This window comes from Thamnophis sirtalis, unplaced genomic scaffold (assembly GCF_051295495.1).
Source record: "Thamnophis sirtalis isolate CommonGarterSnake01/CBP01778 unplaced genomic scaffold, rThaSir2_p1.2 scaffold_7, whole genome shotgun sequence".
NCBI classification, from domain to species: domain Eukaryota; kingdom Metazoa; phylum Chordata; class Lepidosauria; order Squamata; family Natricidae; genus Thamnophis; species Thamnophis sirtalis.
Genome location: NW_028261387.1, coordinates 67,244,058 through 67,269,966, shown reverse-complemented (window position 1 = coordinate 67,269,966; position 25,909 = coordinate 67,244,058). Strand labels below are relative to the sequence as shown.

At 37.4% G+C, this 25,909-nt stretch overlaps 1 protein-coding gene across 1 annotated transcript in view; it reads left to right on the top strand.

The window, feature by feature from the left end:
* DLGAP4 (DLG associated protein 4) overlaps positions 1–25,909 on the top strand; it is a 399,144-nt gene that overhangs the window by 74,677 nt on the left and 298,558 nt on the right. Inside the window, exon 2 of the mRNA XM_014053169.2 lies at positions 3,015–3,172. The gene's annotated coding sequence lies outside the window, so the exon portion shown is untranslated. The remainder of the gene's footprint in view (positions 1–3,014; positions 3,173–25,909) is intronic.

Sequence of the window (25,909 nt, the reverse complement as noted above, 5' to 3'; positions counted from 1 at the left end):
TTGTAACATTCTTAAATCAAAATTTTAATCGTTTATTTAAAAAGATTAAGTAGCTAAAACTTTCTTTTGGTGGCGCAGTGGTTAGAGTACAGCACTGCAGGCTACTTCAGCTGACTGCAGTTCTGCAGTTCGGCTGTTCAAATCTCACCGGCTCAAGGTTGACTCAGCCTTCCATCCTTCCGAGGTGGGTAAAATGAGGACCCGGATTGTTGGGGGCAATATGCTGACTCTGTAAACCGCTTAGAGAGGGCTGAAAGCCCTATGAAGCGGTATATAAGTCTAACTGCTATTGCTATTGCTATTGCTAAGCGTTGAAGGAATCTTGCCCAGTGCTGTCAAACCAGTAAATTTGATTATTCCCTCTAAACCTATCAGAGGCTGGTCTCTTGGGGTCTCCTGGTAAGGAGCAGTTCTGTGAAGCACTTATAAGTGATTCGAGTCTTCTCCTTTAAAATCCTGAGGTGTTTTGGAAAGCCAGTCTACTCGTTGATTCTTCATTCTGATGTAGTTGTTGGCTCTGCTTTTCACAAAGTTATCTTCAGTCCTTAATTTCTTCCTTTGGAAATAGATAGATTTTGACATTTACATAGGACAGGCTCCACCTCCCAAACTGTTCTGCAGTTAGATGACAAAAAACTCTCCATGCTAATTTCAATTGCTGTTATTACAGTGACTGGATAAACAGCATACAAGATCTCATGTATCTAATACTCTTCTAGGCACAGTAGTTCCTTTTTCTGAGGAGCCGTAGTTCCTTTTGAGTCCTAGGCTAATAAAACAAGAAGCAGCAGATATGGAAAGTTTAGCACATCTCTCTTTCTTGACGTATCTTTGTTTGAAGTTGGAAATGGAATGAAAATATAATTCTGTAGTCAGTTTGCTCTGTTTTCTAACTAATCTGCTTCTCAAGTAATATGAAAGGTACTTTCAGATCATCAGTGTTAAAGTCAGATTGAATTGCCAGATGGGGTATCTTCTGAGGGTGGGATGGATGATAAAAAAAACCATGTGGTTATTCTGCAAATGTGTCATTTGCCCAGCATGATACTTAAAAATTGACCCAATATATCTGATCTATTTTTCCAATCTGGCCAAAATGTTAACACAGAGAGACTATTAATTCGAAGATGCTCCTGTGATTTAACTGTGAAATTGTGAAACCTATCCAAAAATATAACCAAGGATTATGCAGTACAAAGAACCATACTTGTATTTCTGTCTTTGTGAGGGCAAATTAATTCTGGCATGTTGTTTTCATTTTGGTTTTCTCTAGAGGCAGTTTGCCATTTCTTATCTTATTAATATACAAACTGGCCTTTAAATGCATGGAAAAGCATCTCTTCATCCATATCATGAGAGGAGGGATCTGAGGCTTCTATTAGCACTCATCCCCATCCCAATTATCACACCATGACTCTCTGTGCTGTGGACGGACTTTCTAGCTAGTGTCTTAATTTAAAACTGGAAATATATTTCTTTCCATCTGAAGTTTCTTTCCATTCCATCTGAAATTTCTCATTCATCCCTGCACAGAAGCCTCTCTACATTATGTAGTAGAAGAAAAAGACAACAATAGATAGCTGGAAGGACGATATGAAAGAGTGTAGCAATAGCACTTAAAATTATATACCGCTTCACAGTGCTTTACAGCTTCTCTAAGCGGTTTACAAATGTGAGCATATTGCTTCCAATAATCTGGGTCCTTATTTTACTGACTTCAGAAGGATAGAAGGCTGAGTCAATCTTGAGCTGGTCAACCTTGAGCTGGTCAGGATCGAACCCCTGGCAGTCAGCAGAATTAGCCTGCCCTCTAACCACTGCACCACCAAGGTTTACTAATTATAAACCCCCAAATTACATATTGCACTTATTAAACAATGCTTTTAGAAACACCATAGCTCCAGGTCCTTCAATACCTGCAGGAAATGAGGGGAAATACTTTTTTGAAAATTTGAATAAGGTAGTCCTCAACTTACTATCACAATTGAACCCCAAATTTATGTTGTTACGTGAGACATCTGTTAAATTAATTTTGCCCCATTTTACAGTTTTTAATGCCACAGTTGTTAAGTGAACCACTGCAGTTGATAAGTTAGTAACTGGGTTGTTAAGTGAATCTGCCTTCCCCATTGATTTTGCTTGTCCAAAGATCACAAAATGAGATCATGTGACCTTGAGACATAGTAATGGTCATAAATATGAACCAGTTGCCAAGCTTCTGAATTTTGAACAATGGTCATGGGAAGGCTGCAAAGGTGGTAACTGTGAAAAAAGATCATGTCACATTTTTCAGTGCTGTTGTAACTTTGAGCAGTCACTAAATGAACTATTGTAAGTGGTGGGTTGCAGGAGGTACACCCGGTATGGGCATACCAGTGCCTGCCAGGAGCACCGGATATTGTTTCGGTACAGTGCTCTGGAGGGTCCACCCGCCCGCCCTCATTCCTTACCTGTATTTGAAGGAAATGGGGCATCTGTGCACACATGTGCAGCATACAGCGCCTACACGATGTTCTTCTGAACAGCTAGAGCATCACGGAGGCACCACAAAGTATCGCAGGAGGTGAGGACTCATGTGCCTGTGCACTGCATGTGTTCATGTGGTGGCTGCCGGGGGCCGTTGCACTGTACCAGTTGAAACAGGGTCCAGAACCCACCACTGATCAAGAACTACCTTCCTACTTTCTGCCAATCATTTTATCTTTTAAGTCTCAAGCAGTGATTCTGACTAAAGCCCCTTCCCATAAATCACAATGTTTATTTCAATTACTGGGAATCCTAAATATAAGCATAAATGCATATAAAATAAATCTACATGCTTTTTCTGGCCACAATTACTTTTCTTCCCCATCTTTTCATTCACTCTGCTGCTTCATTAAAATTTAACATTATCATCACCATGTGGCAAGGATCCATTAAGTGATGACACATATTGATACTATGTAAATCATTTTTTAAAAAAAATATGTCTGTGTCTCAGTTTTTTAATTCATGTGTTTCTTTCCCCTCTTTAGATTGAAGAGATTTTCAGCCTACTCCTGTGTACCAATCACTGACAAACTGTGCTTCCTCGTAAGCAATTTCCATGTGGGAAGCAACTTGATCAGAAGCACATCTTGAAAACAGGATCTTTTATGAAGGGAAACTGAACTCCTGGATGATTGATTTGATAGTGAGTTATGCATTCTTCTTAATGTACAAAATGTTGACTTTTTTCTCCTTAAGATCATATCAAAAAGGTCGACACCACTATTATGGACTGACTTTCATAGTTAGATTGTTTTGCTGTGAGCTTCAAAAAGAACTAAGCGAAATGATAATTTCATTCTTTAACGAATTCCAGAAATGTATTATGCAGAAGAAAATAGTTATGTTTGGTTTCATTCTTCTAGCGCCTTTGAATTTTTAATTTCAGAAGTTGGGATGGTTGTTTTAAAGCCTCTGACTCAAGCGTGATTTGTTTCCATGTGGCACACAAGAAGCAAGATTTTAGGTATAGTTCAGAAATTTTTATCATTTACGTGTTCAGATTCAGATGGTATTTAGGCTATACTCAAAGCGATTTCTGAGTTGAATAGGAAAGTGGTGCATACTTTAAAATAATTTGGAAGAACAGTTTCAGACTGGGCACATGTTAAACAACTGTGTGGTTTTTAAAACAACTGCATCTGTTTGCAGGCTCATGTGAACCCTCCAAAAACATGGTTCAATCAATAACAGACAGGGGCTTGGCTTGTATGAGGTCCAAAGCATTTCTTCAGAATTATTTTTCTTTTGTTTTTATTGATCATTTTCAAAGTGAGCATAGCTACTGAAGGAAGATTAATGCAATGTATCTTTTAAATATGAATGCATTTTAAATATTTATACAGTGGACATATGGATCAGTTTGCTGATACAATAATACAAGGATGACTTGTTTAATGTCCAGAAGAAATGGCATTCTACAACTTTGGGTTTTCTTTAGTGTTTCCTCTGTTGTAGTAACTGACAGACTAGTTCGAATTGTTCTTCTCAGTGAACAATAGATGTGGGTTACATGTTGATTTATCAGTACCTCAGCAGTATTTATGGAACAATCAATGCATACTGTAATTAGGATCCATTTCTATCTTTAGCAGAGAGGTGGAGACATCTTTCATTTGTTGTTAATACTATTTCTCTGTTAGAAACAAGACAGTTCTGAACTGCCATTGTTATTCAGAGGATTTGGGGGGGGGATATTGTATGATTATTGTTATTGCATACAGAAACAATGCAGACCTTTAAATCTCTATGCAAAACAGACAGCGGACATAGAGAAAGTGCAAGCTTCTGCCATAATTAAACTCACCATTTGTGCTATGGATAGGCAGTGATAATAGAGCTAGAGGGCTATGAATGGGAAAGCTATACTATATTATTGTCTACTAGTGAAACCAGAGAATTGCCAGCCCAAGGTGTAAAGTAACTGATGGCACCAAACTCATATAGTGTCTGAACAGTGCTAATTACTTTTCTCTCCTAGGATTTATTGAAAAGTAGTGTGAGAAAAGGCATTCACAAGGGGGACCAAGGCAGCCAAAATGCTGGGTGCAACAGTAGTTTGAAGGACCACCACTATCTATGGGATTTGAATGATGGTTGTGTCCACCATTTTGCCTCACCTGGCTCCCACCATTGCAGATGCATCTGATGGGCACTAAAATGGAGGAACATCAACCAACTTCCCCATATTAATGAGGTTACTGTAATATTAATTACAGAATACCTGATTGCCAGATCTGTGTATAATTACAGGGGATTTGATTTGCACCTCCAGATCAGGATTTTATTAATGTTCAAATCAGAATGCTTTTTTTTGTTTTTGCTTTCAGGATGTTGTTAAATGTCCTTGAGTCAACATTAGGTTATATGCAGGGCATTTGCAGAAGTCATAAAAAGTCAGGATTATGGTTTGGGTATACCATCTAAGTCTTGCCTCTCTATGTATGTCACATGTAATAGCTCCCTTAAGAATCACGTACAGCTGAATAAGAAGTATATGTGTGTGGAAATTAAAATTATTTACACTGAAAAAATGTGTTGAAATATTGCATATTTTACATAGTTTATAAAAACACAGAATGTAGAAAATAAAAAATAGTAATTTATGAATAAATACACTTACTGATCTTATCTGGAAATGAACCTGGGAGATTACTATTTTCAAAGTTATAAGTGAACCATCTTATATGAAAGCTGCTCTTTCATTATTTTCGGATCAATCGCATAATTCCTATGTTCTAAAACAAAAATGTAGTAGGTACCTCAAAGCTTCTGAGTTCTGTATTGAGGCCAGGCCTCTTGTCACTTATCTATTAATCAATAGGTCTTTAAGAAGGGGCTGATAGCCTGAAAGGCTCGGCCATGAAAATGGAAAGGGGAGGAGAAAAAAGAAAAAAAGATGTTAAAAAGGGACATTCCACAAAACTGTCTTAGCTCATAAAAGTGAAAGAATCATATCTTTTAAAATGCTTGTTATAATGATAGGCTCAACTGCTCATTAGGGACATTATTTTAAATTGATATTCCTTGCAGTTCATAGCTTTTTTTAAAAAAAGCTGTAACAGTTAGCCATACATTTCTCAAACAGTTTGGAGAGGGGTCGAAAAGACAACGCAGAGCTTTCAAAAGAGGACTGTGAAAAAATGCAAAATATTCTTACTACTCTGTTCCCATTTGCAACCCAGATATGGTGGCCTTAGTTCTAATCAACTAATAATAATAATGATAATAATTTGCTGGGCTTCTTTTCTGTTAAGGCTTGCAGTGTTCTACACTCTTATCTATTTGTGTAGGCTAAATCAGTGTTTCTCAGCCTTGGCAACTTTAAAAACTCTCAGAATTCCCCAACCTGCATGCTGTGGCAATCACACATCTTAAAGTTGGCAAGATTGAGAAACACTGGGTTAAATAAAAGCATGTTTAATTAGTGCATGCTCATCTGTGTTCAGTACATTGATTTAATGACAGATTGCATGTATGTAGTACTGTGGACTCATTTTCTGGGGTGGGGGAGAATACAGGTTTTCTTTAATATACAGCCGCATTTTAGAGTTTCTGCATTTTCTCTTTCAAAATCTGCAAAAAAGGAGAAACTTTGTTGTCCAAATAATACAGGGTTGCTATGTATGCCTCTCTCATTAACATACTCTCTAACAAATGGATTAAGTAGCTTTTTAAGCATTTCCAAATGGCATGAAAAGTTACCTTCCCTTTCTTGTCATCCTTTTAGAGATTTAACATTTGCTGGCATGCCTTTGCTCATTTGTCTTCTGTCCCCTTGCCTTCAGCCTCCTTACATATCTAAAGTGTTCCAAATGCTTTATTGCAGTGGCTGCCCCCTTCCTCTTGCCTGTTTGTTAGTAGCTTTTTAAATAAAGCGCTATGTACTTTATTCAGGGATACCACTGAGCAGCTCTACTATTAGGGTTCAAAAAATAATTAAAAAAACAAACTTATGACACCTTGATGGTTGACATTTCCATTCAAATGGCAAGAGCTAGGCAATCCAGATGTTGGTTTACAGTTCCTTGCATCCTTTGTCAATGGCCATTCAGTAGCAACCAGTGCTACTGAAAATAGGAATACTACTGGAACGAGTACACTATATTTGATATAAGATTTCCTGGCTTAGATACCACCACAGACTTTAGACACCAGAACATTTTCTGCCAATACAAGACATAGACAATGAAGAACATTTATATTCTCTATCCACCAGAGGTTTCAGTCATTTTCACTGAGATCCAAGAAAATGCATACTTAATGCTATGTCTCCAAGAGTTATTGGGAACAGCATTACTTAAAAAGGAACATATTTTGGGGAGAGATTTAGCTTGCTCTTTAAAATTATGTTGAAAATAAAAGAAAGAAAGTCTTTAAGTTCAGCTCAGTTCCAGGTGACATTATTACTATATCCCTGTAAAGGTTTCTTTTATTATTATTCTGTGGTTAATCTTTGATGAGATTCACAGCCTTTGGGGCTGGTTGGTAGCTCAACAGCTCGAGTCCTAACCAAGGACCTAGGAACTGTTAAGGTAACAACGGAAGAAATAAGCTGTTCCAAGTAGGGTGGTTTTTTGTAGAATCAGAGTGTTCAAGTCTGATAAATTTAAAATTTCCAAATAGCGAGGTAGCCCTTTAGGTATTGCTTCAAGGGCTCCAATTACACACGATTTCTTTTTCCACAGTTGCTCAACTTCAATTTGCAAGTCCCTATACTTTGTGATTTATTCTTGCTGTTTATCTTCAATTCGTGGGTATTGCAATGTCAATGAATCATACTTTTTTCTTTTCAACTATTGTTATGTCAGGTGTATTGTGGGCCAAGTGCCTGTCAGTCTGAATTCTGAAATCTCACAAGATCTTGACTTTCTCATTCTCTAAAACCTTCTGAACTGATGTTCCCAGTGGCTTTTGCTGTACTCCAATCCAAACTTTTGGCACAATTTCCAGTGAATGATCTTAGCAATGCAGTCAGTTTGTGGAATTTTGCTGCACCCACTGATCAAGTGGTTGACTATCTCGCCTTACAAAGGCGACATTTGCTGTTGGTGGTAACATGTTGAATTTTTGCCTTCATGCAGTTTGTGGCTAAGGCTTGTTCTTGAGCTGCCAAAATAAAGCCTTCTGTTTCTTTTTTCAGTGCTCCTGATCTTAACCAGTTCCAAGTTAGATTTTGGTCAGCTTTACCTTCAATACTTTTCAAATATTGGCTATGCATAGCTTTGTTTTTCCAATTTTCAGATCGCTTCTCAATTACTTCTTTCTTATATTCAGCTTTTGACTTAGTTGTCTTTAAAAGGCCTCCTTTATTTACTTCCTTAATCATTGGTTCTTCACTTTTCTGGATGTAATCATTCAAGCTGTGTTTTTCTTCTTCCACAGTCTGTTTTACTTGTAGGAGTCCTTGACCACCCTCTGCTCTTGGTAGATATAATCGGTCAACATCACTTTTAGAGTGCAAAGCATGATTCATTATCATAAGCTTCCTTGTTTTTCTGTCCAAATTGTCCAACTCCATCTAGCTCCAGTCAATTATTCCTGCAGAGTATCGGATCACAGGTATAGCCCAGGTATTTATGGCTTTTATGATGTTTCCTCCACTCAATTTGGACTTTAATATCTTGTGACTTCATCGAATATACTTGGCTGAAGTTAATTCCTTGGCTGAAGATAATTAAGTCAGAGGCCTCTAAAATCCCCAAGTACTTGTAGCCTTCTTTTGGTTTTACTACCTTTATCATTTCTTCATTCTCAAGTTCTATTCCATCATCTTCTATGACCTTGCCTGCTTTGGTTACCATTGTTGCACATTTGTCAATTCCAAACTGCATACCAATGTCTTGGCTAAATTCTTTTGTGCTTTCAATTAATAAATTCAGTTCAGCTTTTGTTTTACCAAACAGCTTCAAATCATCCATGTACACCAAGTGGGAAATTTTCAGTCCTTTCTTTGCAAGTTCATATTCATAGTTCATCTTCTTCAAAATGATTGTCAGTGGTAGCACTGAGAGTATAAAAAATAGGGGTGAAAGGGAATCATCCTGGAAAATGCCTCGTTTAATTTCAACTTTACACAGTACTTCTTCATTAGCTATAAGCTTCGTTTCCCAGAAATTCATTGAAGTTTCCATGAATTTTTGTATGTTGCTGCTGATGCCAAAGATTTTCAGGCATTTCTTGATCCAGCTATGGGGAACTGAATCAAATGCTTTCTTATAGTCTATCCAAGCCATGAACAGGTTGGTTCGTCTTTTCTTTGAATTCTTTAGGATTAGTTTGTCAATCAGCAGTTGGTCCTTTGTATTATTATTATTATTGTACAATTGTATCACAGCGGCCAGTTGTTTCGCCAGATTTGACATTGGTTACTAGTTGGGCCCCACCCAGGGGCCTAGGATGTAGTAACGTATTTTCGTAATATGCGTGCAGATCCAAGCAGTGCGGCTTTTTGCATTTGACTGATGGTGATTTTGTCAATTTTTAACTGTTTTAAATGTAATTCCAGTGCTTTTGGAATAGCACCCAGTGTGCCAATTACCACTGGAATTACCACTGCTGGTTTGTGCCATAGTCGTTGAATTTCGATTTTTAAGTCCTGGTATTTTGCAATTTTTTCATGTTCCTTCTCGGCGACCCTGCTATCACCTGGTATTGCGATGTTTATGATTGTGACCTTATTTTTCTCAACCAGTGTGATGTCTGGTGTATTATGCGCCAGTGTTTTGTCTGTTTGTATACGGAAATCCCACAAGATCTTGACCATCTGATTTTCGGTGACTTTTTCAGGCTGATGTTCCCACCAGTTTGTTGCCGTTTTAATATTATAATTTTTGCACAAATTCCAATGGATCATTTGTGCTACTGAATTGTGCTGCAATTTATAATTAGTCTGTGTGATTTTTTTACAGCAGCTGAGTATGTGATCAACAGTTTCATCACCTTCTTTGCAAAGTCTGCATTTGGCATCATCAGAGGATTTTTCGATTTTGACCTTAATGGCATTTGTGCGCATAGCTGGTTCTTGCGAAGCCAGGATTAGTGACTCTGTTTCTTTCTTTAATGTACCTGTTGTTAACCATAACCAAGTTTGTTCGCTGTCCACTTTATCTTTTATTTTTTCCAGAAATTGGCCATGCAGTGCTTTTTTCTGCCAACTCTCCATTCTTGATTTTATCACATCTTTTCTGTTTCGTCTGTTGGATCTTCAGCAGATTTTTGTTCTTTACGTCGATTAATAAATGTTCTTGACTTTCTTTTAAATAATCAGCCAGTGCATGTTTTTCTTCTTCAACTGTTTGCTTCACTTGTAATAATCCTCTGCCACCTAATTTTCGGGGCAGATATAGTCTATCAGTATCACCACGTGGATGTAAACTGTAGTGCATTGTCATTAGTTTCCTGGTTTTTCGGTCCAAAATGTCCAAATCAGCTTGTGTCCAGTTAACTATACCAGCTGTGTATCTTATAACTGGTATTGCCCAGGTATTTATGGCCTTGATTGTATTTCCACCATTCAATTTAGATTTCAAAATTTTCCTAACTCTGTTGCTGTACTCTCGCCTGATAATAGTTTTTACTTTTCCATGCTTGATGTTATCCAACTGCAGAATGCCTAGGTATTTGTAGGCTTCATTTTCGTTGCATTTAATTAGTTGGCCATTGGGCATTTCATTTCCCTCACATGCAGTGATTTTGCCCCTTTTTATGGATACAGTGGTGCATTTTTCCATGCCAAACTGCATTGATAGGTTTCCAATTTACCCGCCCGAGTGTTGACAGTTGAATGCATGTTGTGGTTTACCATTTTATTTTGTTCACTTATTGTTTGTCTCTTGTTATTGCACCCCCTTTCCTTATGATTGTAAGCCGCCCTGAGTCCCCTCAGGGAGAAGGGCGGCCTATAAATCTTAATAAAATGTGTAAATGTGTAAATTGAAATATCGGTGCTGAATACTCGGACTGTGTTTGTCAATGATTGGATTTCTATTTCTGACTTTCCATAGAGTTTCAAATCATCCATATATAGTAAATGCGAAATTTTTTCAACTTCTTTGGCTGTTTGGTAGCCTAATTTCATTTTTTTAAGATTACTGATAGTGGGATCATTGCGATGATGAAGAGACGAGGTGAAAGTGAATCACCCTGGAAAATTCCTCGCTTGATATTAACCATTCCGTAGATCTCATTCCCTACTGCCAACTCAGTTCTCCATTGTTTCATCGCCTTTTCAGTAAAGGATGTAATATTTTTGCTAATGCCAGTTGTTTCTAAGCATTTTGTGATCCAACTATGTGGCAGTGAGTCAAATGCCTTTTTGTAATCAATCCAGACCATATTCAAGTTCGTTTTTCTGTTCTTACAATTTTCTAATATCATTTTATCAATTAGGAGCTGATTTTTTGTGCCCCTGCTCCTTCTTTTGTTGCCTTTTTGCTCTACTGGCAAGATGTTGTTTGTTTCCAAATAATCCATCATCTTATCTGCAATAATGCTTGTGAGTAATTTGAAGGTTGTTGGCAAGCATGTTATTGGTCTGTAGTTTCCAGGTGTTGTTCCTTTAGTTGCATCTTTCTGAATCAAGTATGTTTTTCCAGTTGTCAACCATTCATCAATTTGGCCCTTTTGTAAAATTTCATTCAGTTGCCTGGCCAATATTGCATGTAAACTGGTCAGATATTTGAGCCAGAAACCATGTAATTGGTCCTTTCCAGGAGATGTCCAATTCTTTACCTTTTTTACTCGATTTTTGACCATCTCAGTTGTTATTTCTAATATTTGCATTTGTTTGTTGCCAATGCTTTTCTCAAAGCCATGTATCCACTTTGCTTCCTTATTGTAGTCCTTTGCATTTTCCCACAATTCTTTCCAGAATTCAACTGTGGCCTGCTTTTCTGGTTTTTCACTTTTGGTGTCACCATTCACATTAAGACTTTGATAAAAACGCCGTTGGTTTGATCGAAATTGCTGATTTTGTTTATATTGGATGATTCGTGCCTCATATCTTTCAATTTTTCTAGCTGTTGCTGTTATCTGCTGTTTTACAATCTCTACAGCTTCATTGATGTTTCTTGTATCCAATCTATATCTTCTGATTAGCCGATCTATGGTTTTGTTGTTTTTAAGCCGTTGCTCATGCATGTTCTTTAAGTTACTAGCATCTGCTCTTAATTTTTTGACTTTTTGTTCTAATCGGATTTTCCACTTTGGCTTTGATGCTTTTTCTGTTGTGTGACTAGGTACTTTGATTTTAATGCCTAGTTCATTAGTGACTATTACAGCTGTGCTGTACATTAACTGGTTCGTTTCCAAGATTGATCCCGATTCAATTGTTGAAAACACTGCATTAACCATTTTCATGATAGGGGCCAAAATTTTCTTAGGCACAGTTTTTAGTGATGGTAAACGTTGCCTTTTCTCATTAAACAGAAAATGCTCCATGATCTTATCCTTTAATTCTTTTTGTTTTTGAGTTAGTTCATCAGTTGGTTCAATGATAACTGGTTCTAGTGGTGTTGGTGTTATTTCCTCCCCGAGAGCTTCTTCTGGGAGTTCTACTATAATGTCTTTAGTTGTGTCTTGAATATCAGTTATTTCCGCTTGTGATATTGTTTTTTTGGTTTTGCAATTTGCCTGAATTTTCTCAAGTTCAACTTCACTAAACACTTTATTCCGTATAATAAATCGCCTTTGATCTGCTAGTCATTGTTCACTAACATTTGAATCTGGATATTGTTGTTTCCATAATTCATTCATTCGCTTTAAATATCCTCTTTTTTCTGGCTCTGAGTTGTAGTAACAGGCCATTATGGCACGGTTTTCATCTGCACTATATTTTTTTCATTTTGTTGGCTGGTCCACTTGTAGCCCACTTGTCGACGGATGTCCAGGGACCCCAACATCCGCCGCAGCCCTTGTTAACCCGCGCGACGACCGATGCAGTATAAAATTTTTATTCGTTTCTTTCACCATATTGTATGGGTTGGCAGGGTTTTTTTTATGGGGCCAGGTTGCCAACCTGACCTCAACTCTCCTCCTTTCTCATCCGGGCTTGGGACCGGCAACGGCAGAGTTGTTGTTGTTGTTGTTGTTGTTGTTGTTATTATTATTATTATTATTATTATTATTATTATTATTATTATTTTGCAATAATGCAAACATACTTTGCTATAGTGTTCTTTAATTATACTGTGTCAGTTTCTCACTTTAGTTTACAATCCTGGGATTCCCCGATGATCTCCTGTGCTGGTATTATCCATAGGTGTTAACTCTATTTTCAAAATTAGTCAAGAATGGATGGGTACTATGATAATAAATTAGGACTGAGAGAGTCCTAATTATTAGAGAATCTGCCACATTTTACTTGCCAGATTCATAGCAAAGAAGACATTTATAGAGGGGATGGTGACCACATTAAAAAAAATGCAAGCATGTTCTCAAAAAATATCTTTTGATCAAAGCATTTTGGAAAACATAAAGTGGTGCGAGCTAGTTGACAATTTTTTCAAAAGCTTTAGTATGTTCTACATGAACCTCCCTTGAAAGGTATCCTGATACTACAGCTGGGAACAAAATATTTGGATTGCACAAATTGTCGCTTACTTTTTGCACAGGATTTAAATGTTGGTATTAATGCAAAGAAAAAGTGTTCTGTATAGAGGCTATGGCATCAGGCTAGAAACCAGGAAACCATGAGTTCTAATCCTGCCTTAGGCAAGAAGCCAGCTGGGTGACTTTTGGCTAGTCACTTTGTCTTGGCCCTAAGAAGGGGCCTGTGAGATATACAGAGTTTGTAGGTCTCCATATATTCTCCCCTTATTAGAGAGATTGCCAGGGAGGGCAGACAATTTTTATGTAGGCTTTCTCCTCCAGGACAAAAACCCGGCTACCATGTATGCAGTGGCAAAATTCTATGTTGCTGCAATGTCCACAAGAAAGAAAAATGGTTACAGAAATATAGTTGTCATCTTGTACCAATTATTTGGACATATCTCTAACAATTTCTGGACCATTGTATTTACTCCCATACTTATCGGCTTTTCAACCACATAAACCAGGGAGTGACCCAAACAATTTGAGAATACATATGTTATTATCCACTTTTAATGTCAATACTTTTAAAATATATTTTAATGTCAGTACTTTTTAATATATTGTAAAAAGTAATGTGTATTGCTGGTCTTTGACCGTAATAAAGATTTATACTTACCGTATACTCTCTCGGCCCTAAGAAGGAGGCAATGGCAAACCACTACTGAAAAATCTTATCAAGAAAACTTGATAAAGCAAGTTATGAGTTTATCAAGTTTATCAAGCAAGCTCCAAGAAGTAGACTCATCTGAACAAAAGATACAAAAAAATGTGAAAGATCGAGGACCTGACTCAGGTCCTCTTTTCTATAAGTTAGAGAAGCCCACCAGGAGATGAAGGATGGATGGAATGGAAAACCTTCTATTAGACATATGTTTTCTTAGTCAAACACTGACAACATTGTTATGTGCTCAGCTCCAAATTGTCATAGATGTTGAGCTACAGCAGGTAATCCTAAAATTATGAATAGCCATCCTGTTGCTACTTCATTACAGACCTTTCTTTGCATTTTAAAATCCTCTATAATCATATGTTATTATTCGGCTATTTTAAGTAATTTTGTCCTGGTGACATTTTTAGAACTTCTTGGTGTTATGCTGATGCCTGTTATTTTAGTTGCTGGTGCTTTTAATGCATTGATGCTATTGTACATCACCACGAGAGCAATTTGCCAAAGAGTGACTAATCAATCCTACAAACAAACAGTTCTGCAGACAAAAAAAAAAAGCTGGAAAATGACTGAGATCTGAACATGTTCACCCAGCATAAAAGACACTTTTCAGTCTTTTCAGATGAGTTGTTTAGAAGAGGGCTAGCCATCCATTTGCCAGGGGTGGAACTAGGAACAGCCACCAGTAACAGATAACAATAAGTCATTGAAGCAAAATAGGGAGAGCCAGATGTTTGATTTCTCTTTCCTGGATTATTCTATTTAGTATGCTGCAATTAACTCCTGTGCTGTTTCTGGATGCCATTAAGGATGAGAACAAAATCTGTAGGCGTTGTATTACACATCCTCATCTATGCCTGATTCATAGATGAAATGTCGGTCTGTCGCACTTTTAGCTATGCTCATGACTTCATAAACTCAAGCTGTATAGGAACATATGCATTTGATTAAGGCATAGTGAGACCGATTGGAAAGTGAGTGCAGTGAAACATTAGTAATCTGGATCTTTATGCTCTGGACCTTGCATGTGATAAACCAAATTCCATTACAGTTTCTATTTGCTATGTAAATAGCATAACTATTGCAAATGATGTAATTTGCCCTTCTAGCCAGTTCTAAAATGAGGTATTATTTTATTTACCAGACTCTGGGAACAGACCTGTCCCCATTTATTCGATTAAAACAATGTTTCACTATAACCTATAAAGTGCTGATCTAGTTGGTAATCTAACTGCATACCCCAAGGTACCCCATAATGTACCAAGGAACTCTAGCAGATGAAGTAGCAGAAATTAATGGAATCAGCATCCTGTTGTGACGATGAGGGTGGTAAAGTATCAGTACTTCTCCAATCTTATTCAGTAGAATGTAGCCAGTGGTTTATTTAAACTATCCCATAGCCTATGGAAGATCTCCTGTTTGGTGGTTGGAAGGGATGGGATAAAATAAGTTAGGCTTAATCCAGGCAAGGCAGAATGGCTCTTCCTGCAGAAAAATATGCTTACTCTGTTTGGAGTGGACCTCCCTCCAAAGGACCAGGCCCACAATTTGGGACTTTCCTGGATTCACAACTCTTACTGGAGCAGCAAGTGAAGTCTGTGACCAGATGACCCTTTGGCAAGCTTACATATTAACCCACAGATTGCAGCTCATTTTAGAATAGGGGGTAATAGTGATTCACATCATCAGTGCAAAGCAATAGCACTTAGACATGTACTGCTTTATAGTACTTTACAGCCCCCAACACTCTGGGTCCTCATTTTTCCCACCTTGGAAGGATGGAAGGGTGAGTCAACCTTGAGCCTGGTGAGATTTGATCTGCCAAATTGCAGGCAGCCGGCAGTCAATAGAAGTAGCCTGCAGTACTGCACTCTAACCACTGAGCCACCACAGCTCAATACTGGACTACTCTAACTTACTCTTTTTACAGTTACTTTGAAGACTTCTCAGAAACTAGAATTAGTGGCAGAATGCAGCAGCTTTTATGTTTGGCAAATGACAACACTTTATAGTATGACACCAATATTGTGCAACATTTCTACCAGTAAAATTTCTGAACTTTCTGGAAGAGTATATTTGTGTAATTCTTTAAATGATATATTTCATTCAGATGCCAGGAGCTAAATAACAAATGGGGAAGTTGTAACATAAAAATCCTGAAGTTATGATTATCACCTCTTAAATAGTGCTGACTAGTCTCCAATCTTATGATCTTTTATATATTGCAACTACTATTTATGAATAAATATGAATTGGTACAAATTTCATGTCACAAATTACCCAGAGATTAAATAGATTCAATCTGAAGATTTTATCAGTTTCTGTAAAAGTGTTTATGCATGCCTAAAAATCCATTGAATCTTTGGATAGGTTTGGATAATAAAGTACAGTATCTGCTTCAATTTGATATATTCAATCAATTCAATGTTTCAACTTGAACATTCAGTTGTGGAGACGTTAATTGAAGTAGTCCAAATTTAAAATAGAAAACGAAATCTTATGGAGTCTTATACATTTGTATTGGTGTCTTTTTTGCACATAGTTACTCTAGGCAACTACTCTGTAGTAAGATGTAAAAAAAGCAAACCTGTGTTGTGTTCTCTGTGTATTATTAGCATTAATTAAAGCACTTATGCAAAAAATATCAACAGCTAGAAGTCCAAAATTTGTTGTATTTAACAACTGTTAAACTTTTGCTGGAATAAGATTATCCCTGAGTTCCAGATGACTCTTACCATGATAGCATTCAGGAAAGCCTTAAAGACCTGGATATTTTCCCAGGTCTTGAGATAGAATGAATGAAATCTGCCACATTAGAGATGAATGTTGTTGGTTGGTTGGTTGGTTGGTTGGTTGGTTGGTTGGTTGGTTGGTTTCTGTTTTTGTGTTGATGTCCACACTGCCAGTGTGTTACATCTCTCATTGTATTTGTAGGTATATTATGGCATTTGTATTCTGTTTATATTGTGAGCCACCCAGAGTGTCTCTTGAGTCAGGCAGTGCCAAAATCAAATTGAATAAATAAATACGGAAGTGGAAGGCCCTGAGACAATATCTATGCAGTCCAATTACTGTTTAAAATATTCAGTTAAAGCTTTTGAGTCAAACACGCTTCCAGCAAACATACATTTTGAGTGAGAACCTCATTTTGAAGCCAAGGCTGGCATAGATGGGACAATGAGTAAAATAGGCAGGGCTACATCATAAGCCAAAATTGCCATTTCTTCCTGTTTTGGGGAGTGGGCATTGATTGGGAATTTGTTGTTTTGTCCTTAATTCACGTTAAACCTACCAATTGTAGCCTGAGAAGAACCTATGCAAAAAAGTACTTGGGGTTGCATATTGGGTTGGATTCTGGACTTGAGATTGCCCATTCTCGGTGTTTCGTTTCCAGATATAATGCAACAGTGTTTCTCAACCTTGGCAATTTTAAGATGTGTGGGCTTCAGCTCCCAGAAGTGTCCTGCCAGCATTTGGAATCAAGCACTTCTTTCAAGGCCAGGGTGGGATTCTACCAGTTTGGACTGGTTTGGGTGAACCGGTAGCTCTGACAATCAAGTGGGCCTGCCACTTACCTATATCTTCTCAGCTTTATGCTTTACTTACCTATATCTTCTCAGCTGAAAGAAGCGTGCAATCACTGAACAGGTTATTAAACCGGTAGGATCCCACCACTGTTCAAGGCTATTATATAGGGGCAGGCTTGCATTTATCATAAAGCATACACTCATTTATCATAAAGCATACACTCAAGAGATGGTCACTGGCTTTGAAGAATAGCAATAGCAATAGCAGTTAGACTTATATACCGCTTCATAGGGCTTTCAGCCCTCTCTAAGCGGTTTACAGAGTCAGCATATTGCCCCCACAGTCTGGGTCCTCATTTCACCCACCTCGGAAGGATGGAAGGCTGAGTTAACCTTGAGCCGGTGAGATTTGAACCGCTGAACTGCAGATAGCAGTCAGCTGAAGTGGCTTGCAGTACTGCACCCTAACCACTGCGCCACCTCGGCTCTTCACCTTTAATGTACAATATGTATTAGCAAACATTTTCTTCGTAATTTCACAAATATTTTATTCCTTTTTTTGGGGAAATATACTTTTTTATTTTCCATTTTCATAACATATAATCACATGTATACTATTACATAGCCAATATCCTATTGTATTAAGTAGTAATTACATCAGTTCCTCTTGCCATCAACGCCCAGAAAGATAAAAACCCATTATTAGCTCTTCTGCTCTCCATACACCTCTTTCTTCTGCCTCTCTCCTACCTCCTTTCTTCCCTCCATCATCCTTTTCTACTCTACTTCCCCTTCTTTTCTCCTTCTCCTCTCTCTTCATTCTACTCCTCCTTGTCCTCCTCATCTTCCCCCCTTACCCTCTCTCCTATCCCTCTCTTCCTATCTTTCTTCTCTCCTCTCATTCACTTGGTGTATTTCAGCTTCTGAGCAAACTCCATTCTATATTGATGGTATTTATGCTTCCATATCAATATACTTAACATATCTTAGTTTTAAAGAAAAAGTAAGAGAAGACAGTATACATGTGCAATCATATTACTTTAAAATCTAATATTTTATTCCTATGCTTGATGGGAACACATGAGTCAGAAGATCTATTACCTGTCCACTTCTGATAAATACTTTTTGCTTCCTTTATATTTCTGCTTATTAAATAATTTGTATAGTTCAAACTCATCTTCATTTGCCTAGCCCATTCCATTCACTTTCCTGCCTGAATGAAAGGTGATTTCCTTAGATCCTAAAATGATTTTCCAGCATGGAAAAAAATGTAATGTTCAGGAGTTTTCAGCAATATCACACTAATTTGAATGTTTCTCACAAATAATACAAGTGACTCATATGTATAAGTGTGGTTTCAAACTTGGTACCAAAAGTGTAAACGTAAAATATCCCTATGCAATTTAGATATGTTTTTGTGAAGGTAAAATAAAGTATTTTTGTTTTTAAAAATTGACATGTTACCACTCTGATTTCACCTTTATTTAGATATATTTTTATTCCAATAAGAACACACAAACCACCAAGTGAATATTGTAGGTACACCAAATGAAGGTAGAGATATTTCAGACTTGTGGAATCTTCCGTTTTTGCTAGAATACAACCAAGAAATCATCAACTGAAACTAGATTTAAAATGGTGATGCAGAGATGGAATTGTTTAAAGCTTCCCACCTGCCACACTCATTCATAATAAGATATAAACTAGTACTACTAAACTCAGGTATATCTGAGTTGTTGGAAAATCTGAATATCTTAACCCAACCCATTAAAACTGCCCGCCAGAGAAATGTAAGGCAATAAACTAATAATCAAATTTTGCAAGGATGGAACGCTGAGGCTGGGACAGATTTTTTATGATTAAATTTCTGGTAGCCACAAATGCTCCAATCACCCAGAGATCTATTCCGATCTATTCCTGGTCCACTTTGGTGTTAAAGTACCATGCATAGTACCTCATGCTCTAGACCAGAGGTGTAAAACTCACATCGTCATGATAGCATCACATGACGTATCAGGACTTTTTCCCCTTTTGCTAAACCGGGCATGGGCGTGGCCAGCACGTGATGCATCCGGCCCACGGGCCAGGAGTTTGACAGACCTGCTTTAGACCCAGTGTTTCCTAGCCTTGGCAACTTGAAGATGTAGGGACTTCAACTCTCAGAATTGAAGCTATGCCAGGCAGTGAGTTTTGGGAATTGAAGTCCACACATTTTCAAGTTGCCAAGGTTGAGAAACACTGCTCTAGAATTCAAATTTCTGTTGTTTTATGCTTGGGATATTGATGGGATGTCCAGCCCAATGATTTGCTGACTGGTTTGAAAAGCATTCTCTAAGGAAGAACTCCTTTTTTCGAACAGCATCTCCTAGCAAGTAGTTTCAGTATCTTTCTGCTGTAATCACACATATATACCGTATATCTTCTTCTTAATTACAATCATGTGATTTGTTTTGGTGTATTTCTCCCCCTCCCTTACTTATATATTATTATTTAGGCGACATGCTTGCTTCTAAGCACTTAATTATCCTCCTGGGATGTGTTTCATTTATTCATTAAGGCAAGATACTGAGCTGTTGTTTTGCTTTATTTCCCTATGCATTCTCATTTTAACAATATTGAAATAGATGAAACTGGCTTGTATAGTCTGTCCTGATTTGTGGTCTTTTTTCATTTGACTGCTTGGATGCCCTGACACCATGCTGAAGAAAGCTTTCAGGAAGTTGTGAGGAGTTATTTGTTTGGCAAACAGAAGATCCTTGAAAATTGGAAGGTAAATCATGTCACTGGTTCAAGCCAAGAGAGCATGCCGCTGACTTGAGAACAGAAAGCCACATGGATTCAGCAAGGCCCGTGCCAAGTCCTCTGGCATGCAATGCCTTGCAGCAGCCTGCAGTCTCCTCTGGATATGGAGCTGGCAAAGCCTATGCAGTCCCACTGCCATGCTGCTTGAGGCAGGACAGCTGTGCCATATGCCTGACTTATAGCAGGTCATCTGCAAAAAATATTTTAAAAATATGGTCAATCACTTTCTATTGCATTATGTTCTCTGCATTGTGCAACTCAACCAACAGCTGAGAGTAGGATTGTCGGTGAGGAAGAAGATAAAGAAAAGGGGGAACTGGGCAAACCAGGAGTGGAATGAGAATTCCTCATTTTGCATTTCTCCATATTATATGTACATTGAGAGCTTCTGCACTGGAGACAAATTCCTTGTGTCTAATCATAATTGGCCAAATAAAGTATTTTATTCTATGTTCTCTTCTCTTTTATATTCTATATTTTATTCCATTCCATGGTATGATTGTTAACACTTCCAAGAATTTCCCAAAAGGTAATGAATGTGTAGTCCTATGTACAATTATGGCTCCTTTGCATATTTTCCCTCTCAGAAAATTTTGATTTATAACTCTATAATTCCTGGCTTCATTCCTTAATTCTTCCTAGATAAAATGAAATCTCTGAATCAAGTTCAGTTACTAATTGCTTTATTGACATGTGGATGTAACGACATAGAAATAGTTTGCTACTCCTTCTCCTGCCATACTTTGGAACTTCTGAAAATATTCTACAGTTATGGTGGTCTCCCTTCCAAGCCTTAACCATGTCTGAACCTGTTTAACTCTTTGATGTCTGACAAAATCAGCTAAGTGCTGCCATTTATTCTAGATCTTCTCTCTATTGGTTCAAAAATATCTATTGCTGACAGCCAATTTTAAACTACATTTTTCAGCAAAAACAAATGGTTAAAATGGAGGAGCTATGGGCAACCTTTAAGACCAGCTTAGGAGGAAATTATTTTCAGGAGGCATTTACATTTCTCAAATATTTAGAGTCTGTCTGTCTGTCTCTCTCTCCCTCCCTCCCTCCCTCCCCCCCTCTGCATTTCCATCTATTTCCATCTCTTTTCAGTGCATTATTCTATAGTTCTAAGGAGAAGAGGAAGAGTATGGATGATTGATACCATGTCCTGTAATTCAAAGTAGCATCAAATCAATCTGCAGAGCTGGCAAAATCTAACATTGAGTGCCCTTCATTTCAAGCCTGAAAAACTGCAGAGTGTCATCCATGAAATTCATTCTGAGTTTGTTAAATGTGTTAAGAATTCCATCCATGCAGTAATTGGTGATAATCAGAAATGTTTGTTAGATCTTCATAGGGAGAGGGACTAAGAGCTCCACAAAACATTCAAGATAGAGAATGCCTTTGGCTCTGATACAATTATTCTCTGGAGCCCTCACTGTTTTTATTATTTTCCTGGAGAAGGAAGGAAGGATGGAAGGTTGAATTTATATACATATTTAATTGTATTCCATCTGTTTAGAGACATTCTGGAAATATAAATAGCTAAGGTTCCATCCTTCATGATTTCAGTTTATTTCTGATGGTTTCTGGATCTGCATGACATATACCGATATTTCTTGCAAAAACTCCTTCCAATTTTGGCAAATCCTTCCTGCCAAATTTGCAAAATATCTGGATAGGAAGTACAACAATCTCATAAAAGAGTCACTTTAAATAGTGAGATAGGTGGCATATAAATTTAATAAGTAAATAAAATAAAAGGGGAAGGGAAATGTGTGTATAAAATATGACAATTTGTATAATGATGCATTATGTGAACCTTGATTTGAATTAATTACTGTATTTTTCAGAGTATAAGATGCACATTAGTTTTTGGGGAGGAAAACAAGAAAAAAAATCTACCTCTGCCTACCAGCATCCATCAGTATTCATCTGGCTAGCATCCTTGCAGCAAACAGCCTGGTCCAGGCTGTTCCAGGCTGTGGGGATTGCCATAGCACATTGCTGCTGATCACCACTGATTGCCACCTCTGGGAGTTGCATTTTTGGCCTCCGCGCATCACATTTTCAGCCTCCGTGTACCCCATTTTTGGCTTTTGAAAATTGCATTTTTGGCCCAGACAGCTGGGATCACCAATCCCCAATAATGGCCGGGGGTGGGGGTGGAGCCAGTGGGTGGATGTGGCTTCAGCAACATCCACTGTGTAAGATGGACAGACATTTCCACCCATTTTTAGGGGCAGGGGAAAGTGCATCTTATACTCTGAAAAATATGGTAAATGGATCAGGATGGCTGACATGCATTAAAGGAATAGAAAATTCAGTATTATTTTGATCACTTTTGCATCAAATCCTGCCTTTCTGTAATGTGTTGCATTTTGGGAAAGCTACTGTCTAAGCATGATAATTGCTCATTATACTAATTTAAATTTGGAGAATAATAATAATAATAATAATCTTTCTGGAACAAAAAATAATGGATGCACTTCATGAGATTGTGTAAGGGTGATTTCAGGGGTGAACAATTTACCTCTTTAAAACATTTTTGGTTTTTTGCTTTAAATCAGAGAATTGAACTAGGTTGACTTGGTGGCTGCAAATAAAAGAGAAAAATATAAGAAAAGCACCTTACAGCTTGCCTTTCATTTGTTCAGATTTGTTTTTAAACTGAACCTCTAGAAGTAGACCATTCAATTATGTCAAATATATTTTTCTTGCAACAACTTAGTTGGGGTTCTTTCTATGCTAGAGATACAGATAACTGATCATGTGTTACTATTCTACAATAGTTCCTATGTATGGTGAGGTGTTTTCATTGTTCTTTCCACCATCATTTTCTCATTATATCCTTTAACATAGGAAAGCTATTACTTTCTCACAATTTGTTTGAAATGAAATTGAAATGGAGATTTCTCATAACATACATAATATAATGTTATAGTTTCTACCAACGTCTGTTACATTTACTTCTAAGCAAGTTATGGACAAGAAAGTTCCCTATACACAAATTAAATGTTAACTTCCCACAGGTTCTACTTCATTGCTTCCTGTTCAACCCAGATTAACATTGAACTAAATTCCTAGCTTCTACTGTATATCTCATTCATAACTGGTTTCCTTGCCTTTAAAATCCTTTTCTTTCCTATCTATTATGTTTTGCTGTATTAGAAACAAATAGAGAAAACAATGCAATCAAACTATAATTAAATCTGCATCTTGCAAGGGACATAAACTGAATAATTAATCCCTGAACTACATTTAACAGAAAGCAATAAAATGGACAGAAGCTGCAAGGAGGACATGTTGAATTAATATTGTACAAATAGACCTTTGTGGACTGCAACCTGCTTGTAATTGCTTGTAAGTAAACATTAGAGAAAGAAGCTTGCTATACTGAGGACAAAGCTTCTAGAATAATAGTCATTAAAGCCTTCAATATTGCTTTGCCAGTCCACACTGGACTGGCTGGCTTTTTAATTAACTTCTATTAAGAAATAAAGAAGAGCCACAGAATACAGACAACAATGCAGAAATTTGGAATTCAACAATTTGTCAATGACTTCATCTGCATTCACTATAAAAATATCATGGCGCAGTGGTTAAATGCAGCACTGCAGGCTACTTCAGCTGACTGCAGTTCTGCAGTTCGGCTGTTCAAATCTCACCGGCTCAGGGTTGACTCAGCCTTCCATCCTTCTGAGGTGGGTAAAATGAGAACCCGGATTGTTGTTGGGGGCAATATGCTGACTCTGTAAAACCACTTAGAGAGGGCTGAAAGCCCTATGAAGCGGTATATAAGTCTAACTGCTATTGCTATTGCTATTGCTAAAAATGAGTGAGCACCAAATTCCAAAGATCATCTCTTCCAAAGAAAAGAGCTGACACACAATCAACTCTAGAGCAACAAATAAAGTCTCTGTGTTCATTTTTTCTTGCCTCTTACAGTATATGTTCCCTACTTAGTCCTTAGTTTTTAAATTAATACTTGAATGCACAAGGAGAAAGCTAGTCTATTTTCCTAACTATGTTCAAAATAAGATGTACAGCTTTCCAATCCACAAAAAAAAATCAAACTGATTTAAGATTTTGGGGGGAAATGAATTAAAGAAAGGCTACTTTTATAGATCCAGTTTGAATACAAACCCTCAAGGAAGCATTGTTAGTTATTCAGAGATTCAAAGCAACTGGCTATCCTTGACCAATTGACTTTCTGGGATATAGAAAGGCCTTCCAGTTTCTGAATCCCAGATCATAATAAAAATGAAGATAAAATAAGAACAATGAAAGCACTCACTCATATTGTCATACTTTGCCTAACTGGTTCTGACTTTTACCCCCTTCAGCTTCTTTGCATTCAGACAGCATATCTGACTCACATTTGTTTAATAAAATGAAGTCTTGAGTTGCATAGAGAAATGGACAAGAAAGTTTGGTTGCATTCAAGTATTAACATCAGGACTATGGGAATATGGGAAAAAGTAACTTTGTAGTGAAATAGGCTACGCTGGAAATGAATTAGGCCATCAAAATTGATGAAATTGGGATCCAAACCAATTTTCATCTTCAGTAATCTTATCATACACCTCAGTTTTTCAATATTTGCTAAGAACCATTTAATAGTACCGTACAAACAAGACAAACCGAAACATTATATAGAAAACAAAGAACCACATAAGAAAAATTGCTGTTTACTGGTAACTGTAACAATCCATTCACATATACAGTAGCTTATCCCATTCCCACAGCATTAAGCGTGCTGAATTCATTTATCTTGAGATTTAATCTGATACAATCTATCAAATTCCTCCAACTCTATCCTTTTACTTCATAATTTTAAAAACTGGTTTAATTCTATCTTTATTTCAAACTGTCTTACAGATAAGCATCTTTTCTGCAAGACTATATTCGTTTTGTAAGGACATTTGTATTAAAAAAATTGGTGTCGTTATTTTATGGGGTGGGGGGGAATGGTAGTAGTATAACTGCACCTCTGAATCTTAACTCTAGACTCAGTGAAAAATGCCTCTCAACCCTTCCAACTATTTGACAGATATGTCAGCAGATCTCTCTTATTTATTTTGCAAACATGATTATTGATCATGTCTGCAGCACATTTGATGTATGCTGTGTTCCTGAAAATCCTTATTTGAGTCATGCTTGCAGCAATCCCAAAAGACAAGTCTATTCTCTTTTTAATAATGGGAAAATGAAGCTGATATGCATCACTTGTACACATCTAGAAAGTACCTGAATTTCAGCTGAGAGCCGAAATGTATTATTCTTGCAGTGACTGTTTTCATCATTGATTGTTACTAATGCTTAATATTTAATGTTAATATTTATTAAAAGTAGGCAGAGCCTTAGGATGTTTTTCTAAAGTGTGGGTGTGGTCTGAACAAGGCTTCTGGAATACTACCATAAAGGGAACACTGCATAATTCATTTAAAATGGTAGTAGAGATTCTGTGGTCCTCCTCATTAGTGGACCACAGTTCCTCAAACACCTTACTATTGGCCACAGTGGTTTGGCACTGTTTAAACACTTCTACCTAGCTATTTGTTCTCCACCTTTGTTTTTTGTTTGTTTATTGTATCCTGCCTTTATTATTTTTGGAAGCACAGCTCTTAAGATGATGGGCTTGTCAGCTGGAAAGCTGGCAGCCGAGATTTGAGACCTAAGCGCCACAGGATGGCATGAGCTTCCCATCCTCGCGCTAGCTCCTGCCAACCTAGCAGTTCAAAAGCATGTGAGCAGATAAATAGGTACCACTTCAGTGGGAAGGTAACAGCACTCT